The 15,227-nt window shown below is 41.0% G+C and overlaps 1 protein-coding gene across 3 annotated transcripts in view; it reads right to left on the reverse strand.

Moving 5' to 3' along the window:
* Positions 1 to 15,227, reverse strand: part of TCF12 (transcription factor 12) — a 171,180-nt gene that overhangs the window by 74,172 nt on the left and 81,781 nt on the right. The window lies entirely within an intron of this gene.

Genomic DNA, 15,227 nt, shown 5'->3' on the forward strand with positions numbered 1-15,227 from the left:
AACACCACTCGGAGTCTTACCCAAAGGTAAGCATTATTAAACCATGTTCTATGTGAAAATGAATATCATCTTGCCCACCCAGGCATTCCCTTCTCTAGGCAATGCGGGTGACAACCAGTCCTCCCAAGAAGGAAATGAGCATTTTTACACATTCCCGTTTCAGTAATAAATAGCTCCATGTTATTGCAACTGCACCTCTACAACAGGACTTCCTGTGCTTTTTCTGATTTTCTCTCTTACTACTAAAAATTCTTAAATGTCATTTCATGAGAGGAAAAACTGAAGTATGCTTATTGTTCATTTAGAAAGTGCATCTTGTGTAAGCAGAGAGGAAGAGGAAATCTGAATCTCCTGGAACAACATCTCTGCAAGATTATCATCTTGATAACCACATGCAGTCTGGTCAACAATAGTCTGCTTGGAAAATGGCAGCTCTGCTGTAACAAAGGGAGGAAAAAAAGTTAACATTTTTCTGCTGAAGCAATTTGCCTCTAACAACTATCGAGCACCAAGCAAATAAAATACCTAGCATGCAAAATTACATGAAGTAGGATGAATCATGCTGTTCGCATTAAACCAGACTCAGCATTTTCTTCCCAGAAAATGAGAATCTTATACCACATGATAAACAACTTGGACTGAAGTATGCAGTATTCCAGGCAGGCTTTAAAACAAATATTTGTACAAGAGTCAATTACAGAGGCTAGAAAAATTATTATTTAAATTATGGTTTGTGTAGCAAGCAAGAAATTGTTAGATAAGAACGCATAAAGTCATGTTATTTAAATGTTATCACTTTAAAAGTTTGACAGGTTCATACTAAAGGAACAAAGGCTGACTAGAATAGCCCAATCTATACTGAATTTTGTTCCAAGAAATGATGGAGAAAGGTCAAGGCTGCCTGATGCTGCACTGCCTAAATATTTATCAGGCATTAGAGCTGGAGCAAATTAACATTTAACTGCTTTAACCAACGGGTAGGTCCCACGCACAGTGTCTGATCAGTGCATGGGCAGTGCCTGGCATCCAATGAAGCTCAAACACACAGCCAAATACATCACAGCAGAATTCCTTTGGTGGTTTTTAGCTTATCAAATACCTTTAAGTATTCAGATGCTCTACAGATTGACAGAAAACCATAGAAATGTAGAGGCTACTGTAAAACCCAAGCTTACTGGAGTACCTGTGTTTATGAGGATGCCAACTTTAAAAACACAGTGACACTGAAAGCTGAAGCAGACCCAGAGATGTCTGGCAGGTCCACCCCACAGGACTGGCTGTTGCCCGTTACACCCTCTCTGACGTGTCCTCTCCACCCTCTCTCAAGAGGGTCTTGTCTCGGGCAGCGCTCGCTACACAGATGGCAACAGCACCTTTTATATTGCAGCTGGAAGTTCAGAAACATTAGTGCTCAGCATCAAGGGGACATGAGGAACTCACTATGGCACGGGACAGTAACTGGAAGAAGGAGAGGGGTACACAAAAACACTGTTAAAAGCCAAAATCCTCACGGGGTTTTCATTTGCACAGGTTTGTGTGAACAGGGCTGTGAGGCGGCGTGTAGACACACCAGGTGGGGAGGTAGAGTAATGCCCACATGAAACTCATTTCCTTTTCAGATCCTCTTTTATTTTCACAAAATCTTCACAAGAAGTAAAGCAACTCTGGCCAGTTTTCTCAACCCCAACCCTTCCCTGCAGACCTGTGCAGGCATCATCAGCTCCTTGATCGCCTTTATCACGTACCTCCTAATTCACATGTTCCTAAAGTTATGCGCTGTCATTTTAGAAGCAAAATCTATGCCTTGCTTACAAAGTAGCACCATGGTAAACCTTTCTTCAGGTTACATAGCAATGGCTCTACATCCCAGAGCTCTGTCTCCCAACCAGATTGGAACTAAAGCAATGGACATTTGAAAATAACTGAGTTGGTTACATACAGAAATCTTAAGTCTGCACAGATCGACTCACAAGGCATTTCAATCTTGTAATAACTTGAAATTAGTTTGGCTGTTTGGGCTTTTTTTTGTAAGTTTCATGTGTTTTCATCAATAAAAACTTTAATAACCATATCACTCCCTAACGGCGGCTTAAAGCCTAGTGACTAGAGTTAAAAAAAAAAACAACCAAGAAACTCCCGCAAAGCATTCTGAACCACAAGTATTTCCTAACTTCATAAACTTAAAACCTTGACACATTCTTTAACAATTCAAACATTAATAGGCATTTAGTAAATAATTATTTTTCTCTTGCAATCACTGTCTAAATGGGATATGCTCACAACTTAATATAGCTTTTGAATAGCACACCAGGAATTGTATTCCATAATAAATCTCTCTGCGTAACAGCTGTGCAGCCTGAATTCTCTTAACACAGAATGAACTGAAACAGCAAGACGCAAAGTGATCGTGGGCTGGAAAGAGCGCTGCGTTAGCTCAGCGAGGACTGCTCCCCTGGATGTGCTGGAAACGCCTGCTAGCAGCGGAACGGCCTTTCCCCACTGCTTCTAGACAATGCCTGGTTTAGGAGGGGACGGCAGAGCAGAACTGAAAAAAATGACTGCAATTTCTACAGAATTCGCCCGTTAGAACTAAAGATCTTCCTACGCATCGCCAAGGATTTCTTTGGCTGGCGACAAGGAAAGCGCCAACGTTTTTTAACGAGGCAATGTTTACCACCCAGTCGGAACAGCACGGTGACCACAGCTGGCAGCTGCTCCGTTTGTCAGACACGAAGCACTTCTGCCCTACTTGTGCAGAGAATCATCTTTCAGTGAATCTCGAAGCATGTTTGTACAGTTCCTAATCATCATCTCACCACTGATAACACTGGCCACAACAGCCAGCCTACCCAAAAGTCGGTTTGTAACAAAACACTGTTGGCAGCTTTGAGGAATTTTTTTTAAAGAAGTTATTGAACTGGTGTTGGTAGATTTGGCTAGAAATTATACTGTTTTCTCCCCTCCACATCCAGTAACAAAATATCCAGCAACAAAGTACATGTCTTTGTTACTCACAGAATACATTCAAATAATTTTTCATATGCAAATCCAACATAACAAGCTGTGAAAGCTATACTGACAGGTGCATAGGGATGATGCAAGAAAAACATTCAAAAGTAAACATTTTTCTACAACTCTAAATATCACTTTCCAACTGACTACAAAGGAGAAAGAAAGAATGCCAAGTGTACGAACATCCTTGCTGCCTCCGGTACAGGCCCATTCTTTATTTTTTTAAATTTTGTTGGTGTTAAAAATTCTTATTCAGCAATTTTTCAGTACGGTGAAAAAAATTTAAGTTTGATTAAAACACAATACTGACCCTGCTCTTAGGATTTTTTGTGCTGCCTTCTTCTTAGAGGCAAGGCTGACACACGCAGCCATAACAGTTTCACTACTTACCTAGACATTTCCCACAGCACCGGAGGAATCATTTCTTCCTCTTGTACTGCTGTACAGGCCTACTCATTAATAGAAGCTGTCACAGTTTTAATATCTGTCTTATACCTACAAACTTATCTCTAGTATTTAAAAGGCACATAATACGCACATGTATATATTGTGAATATATATAAAAATTACACACATTTTTCCTTATAATACTTGTGACCAAAACTGATGGAAGGGGGGGATCTGAAGCAACACAATTTGAATAAAGTGCCTAAAACAAATGACCTCCTATTCTCTTCACAACAATTTGTGTAAGTACTATTGGCTAAAGCGTGCCAAGCACGCTGCTGGCTACCCCGAGGATGTGTAACAAGCCAGTGCCAACAAGTGCAGCTGCTGGACTTGCAGCACCCTCCTTCTGTTCATCCCAAGCCAAATTACTCACTCAGCTACGAACAATGAAGCAGCAACACAGGAAAACGCCAAGTGCAAGTGAGATTAGTGATAAACTACAGGATCCCTATAGAGGTCAGTGATTAGCAGGTTCCCAGTCGTAATCACTTTCCTAACCCAGCCTTTATCTCATCACATCCTCCATCTTAGCTCAGTCATCTTCTGACTGCCAACAGCTTCCCAATCAATAACCCTTGAGGCCTTGCAAATTCCTCAGCGTCTTACCTTTTACCAAAGCCGTCCAACCAACAGAATATGAATTGTCTGCAAACTCCAAATACAGATTTTGAACCCTAAGATTAGTAAGTAATTCGTACGTAACACAATCATGTTACTTGAAGATTTTGTAATAAAATAACAGAAGAAAAAATACCAACCTATTTAACAAGGTGATGATAATGCAGCCTGCACAGACAATCACAAGAATGCTGGCCTATGTGGTCTTGAAGGATGCATAAGTAAATGGGATGTATAGACTGTGAGCCATGGAAAAAAAAAAAACTTTTTTTTTTTTTTTTTTTCTTCCCATACTGTAACATCTTCTAAAACCAGTTTTCCCAGATGGGAGAGAAAAGATTTTAGCAAAGCTTGGTTTAATATTACAGATTTTTCCCCTACTCCTTTCTTTGGTCAAAATTTTGAAAACCATGATCTCTCAGAACAGCCCTAATAATCCACAAGAAGTAAAAGATTATTATTTTGAGTGAGATTTATGGGATTTAACTGTCCAGACTCAGGTCTGCCACAACTCTCCTAGAATTCTCTACACCATTAATTCTCATTTGTAAGATAGCATTATACTTCTGTTGTCAGTGCTATTACTTATTTGTCTTATTTGGAGCAAGAGCTGTTTTTCATCTCTAAATGGTCCAAAATGTGGAAATTCTGAAGGTGGAATTGCCTGGAATCAGCTTCTCATTATAACTCTTGCATTTTAGGAACAATGCTTTAGACAGCAAATACTAAATTATTGGTTTTGTTGACATTTGGACGGGATCATCTGGAAAAAAACATTTTATTTCATTGTGCTTTCCAAAGATTAGAAAAGTTCAGAAGTTCTTTGATACTTACAGTTGTGTGGACATTTGTAAATGTCTTCCAGTGTAAGAATTCTACTGATCAAACTGACCAGGCAATAAATCTCAGAGTACATTTATTAAGAAGTTAAACACAGAAGTCAAGGGATTTCTTACAGCTTCTCTAACACAGTATTTTAAAAGTAATGTCAGTGTGTGAAGTGGTATTAAAGAACCTGCCTCCCAAAGACATGCCTTTGACACTTTCATCCCATTGATTTGTAAGTACTTCTAAGAAAAGACGGAATATTTTGTCAGTTTGCAGAGCACTGCATGGATCTTGTGCCATAAAAACAATTTATTAATGCTCTTATGTACTTCAAATACACAGGAGGTAAGGGAGGACTAAATTCCACATTATATTTGGATTGACCCCATGAACTTGCAATTTATATGCTCATGTCAAACTGAGAACATTTCTATTCCATCAGTGGCTGATCCATGAAGGCTCCTTCCTCAGTACTATTCCTGTCCCTTCACCTACCAGGCTTACACTGTGCTAAATAACAAATCAGATGTTTGCAAGGCTAAAAGGGACCAAAGTCTCTGGCAAGAAGATGCACATGAGTAACATGAGTAAGTCAAGGGGAAAAGAGGGAGTACAAACCTCTTAAATGAAGAAAGAACTTTCTTCTCCTCCCCCAAGCATATGTGGGTAAGTGTCTGTGAACCACACAATTCCTGAATAGCTGTTTAGTATATTTAGCTTCAATTCTCCACTACTATGTCTACCCTAGGCTAACTCTACCATAACGTTACTGCTCCGTTAACCCACTGGTGTGTGCCATGCATAGACAGAACATCCAGTGGGGAAACACACTAAGAACAGCTGCACTAGAGTGCGCTACAGTAAGGGAAATTAGGGGTGCACAGCACCCACAAGACAATAACCCAACTGCCTATGCACAGGAATGCACCACATCCCACAGAGGGGACAAGCAGGCACTTTATCATGTGTATCTACACACCTCACCTACCCACCCCACGCATGCTTCACTTTGTCTATGAAAGTATTTCTCCCTTTGCCACCTTCATCTCATCTGTGTCAGGTGCACCCACCCAAGGAAAACCTTAGGGCTTCCCGGCTGCTGAAGTGGGGCGGCTCCTGCTTGCCTTAGTTCTCGGGGTTCACATGGTTGGGGCCTTTGGGCGATGGGGGCCGCTACTGAGCGCAGGTCAGACCTGGCCGGGCATCAGTGGAGTCCCCTGGGGCAGCCTTCGGGCTCGTCCCCTGGGGCAGCACGTTTGCTGCGGTCGAGGACTCTCCTCCTGGGTCTGAACACCCCTCAAGGAAACCTCCCGAGGTCCCCCGGGCTGGGGCACTGCCCTCACAACCCCTCGTGGCCGAGAGCCCCCCCTCGCTCGCTGAGCGAGTGCACGTGGGTCACACCTAGGAAGGGGTGCTCGGCTCCGTGCTTTGGGTTGCCCCGAAACCCGAAGGGGTTGTCCTTTTTCTGCGTTTTGGGTTGTAGTTAAACCCCAGGAAGTTGTTCTGTTCTCCTCATCCACATACGAACCTGTAATTGAATAGTTGTGGAGGGCTAGTTAATTGTGTTGACAATAAAATTTTAATTTTTGGTGGTTGCTTGTTTATTTGAGAGCCTCTCTAACATCATCCCCAAGGGGTTTAGCTGAAATTTTCAAGCAACTAACAAAGTTGCTACTTACAACTAACTTGAGAAGCATCCCTTGCTCTCCTAGTGTGGAATGTGTTCCACATCTAAGGACAAAAATTACTCAGCTTCTATCAGTGACTTTGAACATCAAGTACATTCTTAAGCCTAAAGTCAAGAGGATTTTATAATTGGAAATGAATAGAGAATCCATACTTTACAACAAAATGCTACACCTGTTTCCGATTAAAAGATTATTTTGGTGATGCTACTTCCTACAGATTGCTAAATTACTTTTTTATACATATATAAAATTATATAAAAATTTAAAAATAGTTACTTCTGCAGGTACCTACAGCTCCTCTCACCATCCAAGATCTACTAATTCCATTAAATTTGCAAAGGCAGCTTTGTCAACACAGGCAGATTCTCCCTCACCCATTCTCTATACAAACACAGGTACAGACACAGCGAGCAGTTACCACCAGCTATCACAACGCAAGTGGCACACACATGCAGGAGCACTCTGTTGTACCAAAGCCTGACAGTTTTTGGATGACCTGCACAACCTAATCAAGCTTCACCCTTCCCAGGCAATCGAGTCACCGCAATCGCACAGAGACAGAAGGCTGTGAACGGGGGCATTCCCAGACTGGGCTCTCCAGACTAGCAGGACCTGCTAGACTGCAAAAAAAACCCCAACGAAACAAAACAAAGAAAACCAAACCCCAAACATCCATTAGATGAGAAAACAGATTTCAGAAGAAAAAAACCCAACATGTGAAGTCTTTTCCCAGTTTTGCTGCCTCAGGAGAACAATTCCTGCAGGCACCCCAGAACAACCAAATTAGCTGTTACAAACAGGAGGGGAAGTGCTCACAAGAAAGTGCCTGAAAGGAGGCATTTACTGTTTGGGGGCTGAAAACTCCTAACTAGTCATCAACTATATGGGAGCACACCAAGCCAAAAGGTGGAACAAAGTCCAAACTAATACAAAGCACATCAAATGTTAAGAGCTTAAAACACGTGCTATTCTTTCAGTACCAACCCAGTTTTTACAGTAAGGGATTTAGTCCAAAAACTGAAATTGTCCTACCAAGCTCTGAAACACTGAAGGTACCTGCACAAGAGAACACCACTGTGTTGCAGAAATTGGTATGGCAGCCACACAGAGAATGAACTTTTAACTGTCCACTGAAAAAACACTCAAAAAATATAGATGTCTCTCAATCATCCCCTCGTCTGTAGGCACCCCACATCTCCATACATTTATGACAACACTGATACCTCACTGCCAAGGCACCTGAAGGATGAGTACTGTTTTTAAGTCATATAAAAAAAAAAAAAAAAAAAAAAGGCAACAGTTGCAAAGGAAAACGTGTGTTTGCTGTCTATTTTGGGAGGTGAGAGAAGTGGCATTCTTGACAGAGAAAGAAAAAAAGTCTTCATAAGAGACCATACTATTTGTGGGAACATGGCTAAAGAAACATTAACAATAATATCGCAGGTCCAGACATAGCCAAGGTGAACGTAAGTCTTGGATTTAAAACCACCAAGGAACATGGTGTGCTGTTCAATGAACTAAAAGACTAAAACTTCACATATCGAGAAATACTGCCCCTCTGCTTGGCTGCCCATGCCTCACAGAGGTATCACCATGCTGCTTTAAGTGACCTAAAGCAGGTAAGGAAAACGCTCTTCCTCAGCGTGCCAAGAACAAACGGCACGCCCATGGCAATATTGGTAATTATTTTATAGAAATGATAACACGAATAAGAGAGATGAAATATTTTCCACAGCAAGAAAGATGTAAAAGCAATTGCTACCATTCTGCACTTTTGTATCAGCAGGTCTAGATAATTTGACTCCAAAAGGATGAAAAAAAATTTTTCAATATATACAAACCAAGGAGTTCTCTCAAATATTAACACTGGTTTTTACTTATGCTCAGGAATCACAAGATCTCTGGAAGAAAGTTCATTTTGTACAATACTTAAAGTAAGCAAATAGGATTACCCAAATAATGTATTCCTCTGGTAGCAAATCATAAATAATGAAATCACCCAAATGGAGTTTTATTATTAAAGGTTTAGATAGGATGCTAGTCAATCTGAATGTGTGGGAAGGGTGTCTTTTTACACGGTAAGCTGGCAGAGAACACTATCAATGTAGCCCATTTTTGTAAGGTACTTGCCTTGATACCGCAAAATATTTTGATGAAAATCTGGATGACTTTTAAAAGAATAATTTAAAGGAATAATCTAATTACTCTTTTAAAATAATAAGGTATTAAATGAGTACAAGCCAGGCACCAGACAAGGTTTTAGAATACAACTGTAAACAGAGAATCATCACTGAATATTTTTCAGTGACATCAACATGACCCAAACCTTGCCCCTATATTTAGTCTTTTTTTCTCATTTTAGAAAAAAAAAAAATCATCACCTTGACTATCTAAACGTGTCACTGGAAACTCAGAGCTTGTTGTCAGATTGAAACAATCGAAGACAGGCCACTGATGTGGAGCACTGTGAACTGCATGTAAAGCAGCAAGCTGCCTTTTTGTTCAGCCAAGTGCAAAAAGATGCCTGCAGGACTGGGACAAGGCCCTGCAGCCTCCTGTTCCTTAACGAGATTTATCCTGGGAACTTTCGGGGTCCTCCATCACCCCCAGCTCTCCTGCTGGCCAGCCTCAGCAGCTCCGCCAGGCACACACCCGCCTTGGCAGCCCCCGGGAACCCCCCCAGGCACTGAGCGGGGAACCCCAAACGCCTCCCTGTCAGGAACGTGGGGGTACAGTGCCTGAAAGCCTTGCACAATGAAAATGCTCCTGCTAAACCTAAATGGTATTCAAGTGTAGAAGTAAAAAAATGTGGGGTTTGTATCTTTTTATCTATTTTACCTGCTTGTACTTCAATTCCCTGCACTACCGAATGGGAGCTGTGGAGATTGCGTATTATTATAAAAGCCTTTTATACACAAACTAGGATTAGTTTCAAAGACTCTTTCCCATTTCATATCTAGCCTTTATCTCTGCTGTAAGCTCTCAACTACACATTACTTCTTGATATTAAACAGTCATAAACACTTATAAAAAAGGCTTTTCTTGATCCTGCTCTCTCTTGAGTACTCATCTAAGTCTCAGGATTTCAAGCACCTATTTTACTTCTCATTCAGTTGCTTTTCAACCTAAATTTATGTTTTTATCAATCTAACTGCATCTATAATTTTGTCATTAGCAACTACACAGTGTATACGGAACCTGTCCTGCTTAATGTCTTTATCAGTAATCTGGAGGAGACAGAGTACACCCTAAAAAACTTTGCCAAAGACCACAATTTGGGAGGCGCAGTTCGCACACTTGAAGGTCTGACCACCATGCAGGGCAATGTAGACAATCTAGAGGATTGGGCCAACAGGTGCCTCAAAATTCAACCATAACAAATGTGAAGTCCTGCACCTGGGATAGACTCACCCCTTGCAACGCTGCAGGATGGGGACCAAGTCTGCTGAGAAGGACCAGTGGTTGTGGAGGGGAGATTATCCACCTCTACCCTGCACTCATCACACCATATCTGAAATATGGCATACAAGTTTGGATCCCCCAATTAAAAACAAAACAAACCCAAAACAAAACAAACAAAAAAACCCCACCTAAAACACACGACGCAAACAACCCCCCAAAACAGACCAACCAACCAAAACCAACCACAAACCACAACACCACACCACAACACCTCCCCACTCCCGAAGAGACAAACAAAAACCAACCAACCAACACTAAGAGAGAGCAAAGAGGTCCACGGGAAGATTCCCACCACTTTCACTGGGCACGAAGGAGGCCTCACAACGGGGCATCGGTATCACATCCATTCCAGGAGCTTTGATTCTGAAATCCTGCAACTGGCAATTTTTCCTCCAGCTTCCTATCACTCAGGTCAAATTACTTCTGCTCCTCCAATTTCTTTTCTCAGCTTCCTTCGTTTCCACAGTGGGGCCATGACTTTATACATCTATTTCTGCACTGCTTTCTCTTCTTATACTTATTTTTTCAACCAACATCAAAACTTAAGCAAAACAAACAAATTTAAACTTCCCAATTCAAATTAATTAACTCCCTTAATTAATTAATTACTCTTTACACAATGGCTCTGCAAAACCGTTCATGTATTTAAAATACCCACAGTCTATTTATTCCACAGCACCTCTCCTCCTCTGCCCATGAGCACTCTATTGCATACCCGGTCTCTGCAGCGAGTTTTATGATTTTTGCTATGCTGCAAGCAACACTAAACGATACTGAATGATGACCAAAACTATCCTGCTTTGAGCAAACCATTTGAAGAAAGGAAATAAAAAGGATTAAGACTGCTATTGAAATGTCTGGACCTCTCAATTTTTAGATTAAAAATTGCATGGTAAACATTGAATCACCGTAGGAGTTCCATGCTACAGTTGTATCTTAAAACTCTCACTGCTTCCATGTTGATTTAATTCACATGTATATTCTGCTAGAAAAACAAAGTACTACTGAGGTGATTTCAATCGTTACACTTTTACTTTCAGGGTTATATTCACAAAGTCTATTTTAAGAATTGCTTTGGAAGCAACTGATGTTTTATGCAGTGAACTGCTATTTTCCCAGATGAATAGAATATCCATTCTTTGGCTCACAGTTTCCATGACACTAAAAACAAAACATTCATCGGCACCAACTCAGTGTTTGATGGTAAATGCAGCTGCAGCTCCCAACAGCTCGCAGTGTACCTCAGCCCGCCCCAGCTGAACAGAGGCACTGTATTTCCCCAACGCAATTTCATTGTTTTACAGACAAGCCCTTTCTTGCCAAACTCAAACATTTCAAACCCTGCTGGTGTTCTGTCTTGAAATGAAAAGTTATTCAATTCTGCAAGTAATGATACTAATGTGAAGGCTTCCAAATTACTGAACAAAGTACCAGAAACAAAACTTTAGTAACAGTAGCATTTCCCCCCACAGTTACAAAGACATTTTTTTGCCAGAGAACTTCAAATTTTGATCCTTGTTACAATTCCAACTCGCTTGAAGTGAGTTGTTGAAGATAAGTATTCCAGGATCCATTTTAAAACTGGTAAATGGAGAAAGTCACATAGCACAAGAGCCACGGAACAGCACTGAGCTTGCAGTGCCGCCTCCCCCCCCGGAAAGGAGCATTGAACACACACCTCACCTGAGAACAAAAGGCATCATAAGAGACAGTCTTCTGCTTTTGGGGAAGATGCAAGACTCCCATCAGCTAATAATTTAATCCCGCCCCATATTAGCAAGCTTTTCATCTGTCTGAGGTTCAGTTTAAGTCCACAGTCACTCACCTTTTCCCACTGGTCAGCACAGCACTGTTACACACACCCAGACTTAATCACATCAGTCTGACTGCACAAGCCACACTGGAAACAGGACCTAAACAGTGCTCCACATTTATTAGCAGCATTTTTAGGTACCAATTCCGTAAAGCAACTAAGCACATGTGTACTTAGAAGTAGACAAATGAACTAAATTCAGCAGGGACTGTTCGTATATTTTAAACTACGCGCTTAGGAGAACATTGGTGGACTGCAGACCGATTACAGAGAAATCTGATGAAGAAGGATGCTTCAGCTCGGTCTACTCTTAATATAGCTTTTAAGAAATTCAGTCAACATTCCTGAAAATATCAAAAAATGTAACATGTCAATAATAACCTGTTTGCAATTTGAGGGAAGTGCTATTTTAAGCTAGAAACTAATTTCTGTAAATGACACAGGCTGAACTCCATCTCTGGTTTTGCCGTGGCAGACACTAATCTGCCATGCTCTCCAAGTGAAAAACCCAGAGTCCCGGCTTGCAGCATGCACGTGTTTAAGGCCATCCACACTGAACTGCTGAAATACGATGAAAGCAACCTTGCAAGCGGAGTTCGAGTGGAGGGGGGCTGGTGGCCCATTCTGACCTCGCCCGCGGAGGGGCTGAGCCCCCGCCTGTGCGCGCCGCAGCGCTCCCCGCGGCTGCCGTGCCGAGGGCTCCCCCTCCCGTTGCACCGGGCTCTCACCGCGCCACCCGCACGGACAGCAGCCGAACACACAGCACTCAAAAACAATCCGACGGGAAACACAACCTACCGGCGCCTCCCTATACCCAAGTGGCGCACGACTCCCCTTCCAACCGAGTTCCTTTGAAATACAGCTCAATAAAGAAAAACAGCAATCCCAAAACTGCAGCAATACTTATTAATAAATCATTAACAAAGCAAAAATAAAACATTCATTGCTCTTCATATCCAAACCACTGACTTCAACTTGAGATTCAGCAGACCCTTCAGGATCAAAGAGTGTTACAGCAGCTTACTGTCAGAGGGCAGAGGAATTCGCTTTCAAGCATTACTCTTAAGAAATTTCTATTGATGGCCTTTCTACTGACAACCTGCTGGACTCCTGTAACATCCTTACGCTAAGCCATTAACAAAACTGCAGCATCAGGGCGCTCCCCATAGGCCACTACAGATTAGGAGATCAGAAAATAGTGAAGCCTGCTTTTCCAGGGGCTGCATAAAACCCACAGACAGCACGCACACACACAAAAGCTTTCTCACTGCCAAGGCAGCACTCACACACTCACACAACACCCACTATTAACTGGAGTTAATCTCTCTTGCAGGTAGTCATCACCGTAACCTAGGAATAACACTCGTGTTACTTTGCAAATAGAGTCCTGTGGAAGTTCCTCGGTGAGTCAGTAAATGCTGATAAAGGACAGAAATGTTACCTTAAAAAATTCAATTGTATTAAGTGTCTGCTGAGTTTTTGACTCTCACTTTCCTTCTGAAGCTAAAAAGGAGACAAGAGAAATATGCAACTCCCCTTACAGTTCCTGGAAAGGATTTTCTTATCTACAGATTTAAAATTCTTCAAGTTTATTGCAACACTGGTGCACATTTCCCTATCCTAGCGCTTCCCAAACAGTAGATGATAAATTAGAGAGATCCACCAGCTGACTGGTGTACTAGATATGATGTTGTTCTTCCTCTACTTCAAACACGGAGCGAGTTTTATTAAAAACGTTGACGATACATCGCGTGTTCTCCTGATGTCCTTCTGCAACTGCAGCAGCAGTAGCAAATAAGGGACTTTATAGTAAGAATACAAACAACAGTGTCCTTAAATCTATAGTAAATTCCCACCTGGCTGTGATTATCACACAAACAGCCTTGGTATGCAGGGGGAAGATGAATGAACCCAGAAAGCTTTTTAAAGTATAATTTGCAGCACAAAAAACTGAAAGAAACCCCGTATCTTAAGCTAACATAAATTCTTCATAGGTCAATACTCAGGGATCCTTTTTATTGCTCCCTTCTGAAAAGCAGATTCTTTAATTGTTTACTTTCTGAAACTTTGGATAACGATTAGAGATGCTAAATTGGGATGTTAACCTATGAAGTCAGCAATGGGGGAGGGAGACTGGACAGACAGTATCTATTATAACCACAACCAGTATCCCTCTTCCCCAGCCATGAACCATGTCTTCTCCATCTGCTCAGGTACTTACCTCAAGAGCTAATTAAAAAAATTAACAAATTCATACTCATGTGATAGCATGTGGTACCCAGTACATAGCGGTTCAAAGAAAAAAAAAAAAAAAAAATAAGGCAGCTGTTTTGGATAAGAAAGGTCAAGATTTCCAGAGACTAAAAAACCCTAGTGTTTTAAAAGAATCTCCAAACCTGAAAGATGTCTTCTTTTCAGATAGCAAAGCATCCAATTTTATTTGGAGTATAACTCAATCACAAGTGCACAGGAATGCTGAAGCCATCTCGTGTAGCTCTATTTGAAATCCTAAATATGGATTTATGGCCCTGATCCTTCAAACAGCTACATACGTGCTTAACGGGATTATGCGTGCTTAAAGTCTTTTAGATGTGGGAGTATTTGTAAAATTAGGACTTACCTTGGGCACGCAGATCATTCAGTAGGATGCATTAGATTTATACTGACCTTTGTTACACTCTCAGACATTTGGACACTTCCCATCATATCAGGCAACCACTGAAGTAAACAAATTCAACTATTTCAGCAGTATTTCATCTCCTTATATTACTTATATCCTTATATAAAAATATATATCCTTATATAAAACCTTATAACGTTTATTTTTCTCCTAAAAGAAAAAGAGGATACCATCAGACCATTACCAAAGCATCAGAATGGCAACTAAGAGGACATTTCCCTTACGCTAAAGAAAATAAGACATCATTATAATTAAACAAAAAATCAGAGATTTGTTTCAAATAGCTTTTTCACACTATCCTAGAACGTTATCTGTTTCTAGAACAGGAGTTATACTTTGAACTGTGAAACCACTTGAGATATTGTTTTAAAGAATCTTGTATGTACGTGTAGGTAATGCTTCACCCATGTTTCAGCGTATCCCAAACAGTTCAGCCACATATATACACGGTTTCACTGAGATTTTTCTTCCCTGAATAAGACCCATTCTTTGTTTACTACTTTTTAATTCTTTTTTTAAAAGTCTTTTTTTTTTTTTCCCCAATTACAGGCAGGAAATAAAAAGAAATGCAACTCTTTTATGTAAAGTAAATCCATCTGGATGTTTGCTGCATCCTATATTATAAACTTGTGATCCCCAACCAGAATGAGTTATAGTGAAGCTGCAGGCAAAATTG

The sequence above is a fragment of the Athene noctua genome, chromosome 13 (genome assembly GCF_965140245.1).
Source record: "Athene noctua chromosome 13, bAthNoc1.hap1.1, whole genome shotgun sequence".
Classification (NCBI taxonomy): Eukaryota; Metazoa; Chordata; class Aves; order Strigiformes; family Strigidae; genus Athene; species Athene noctua.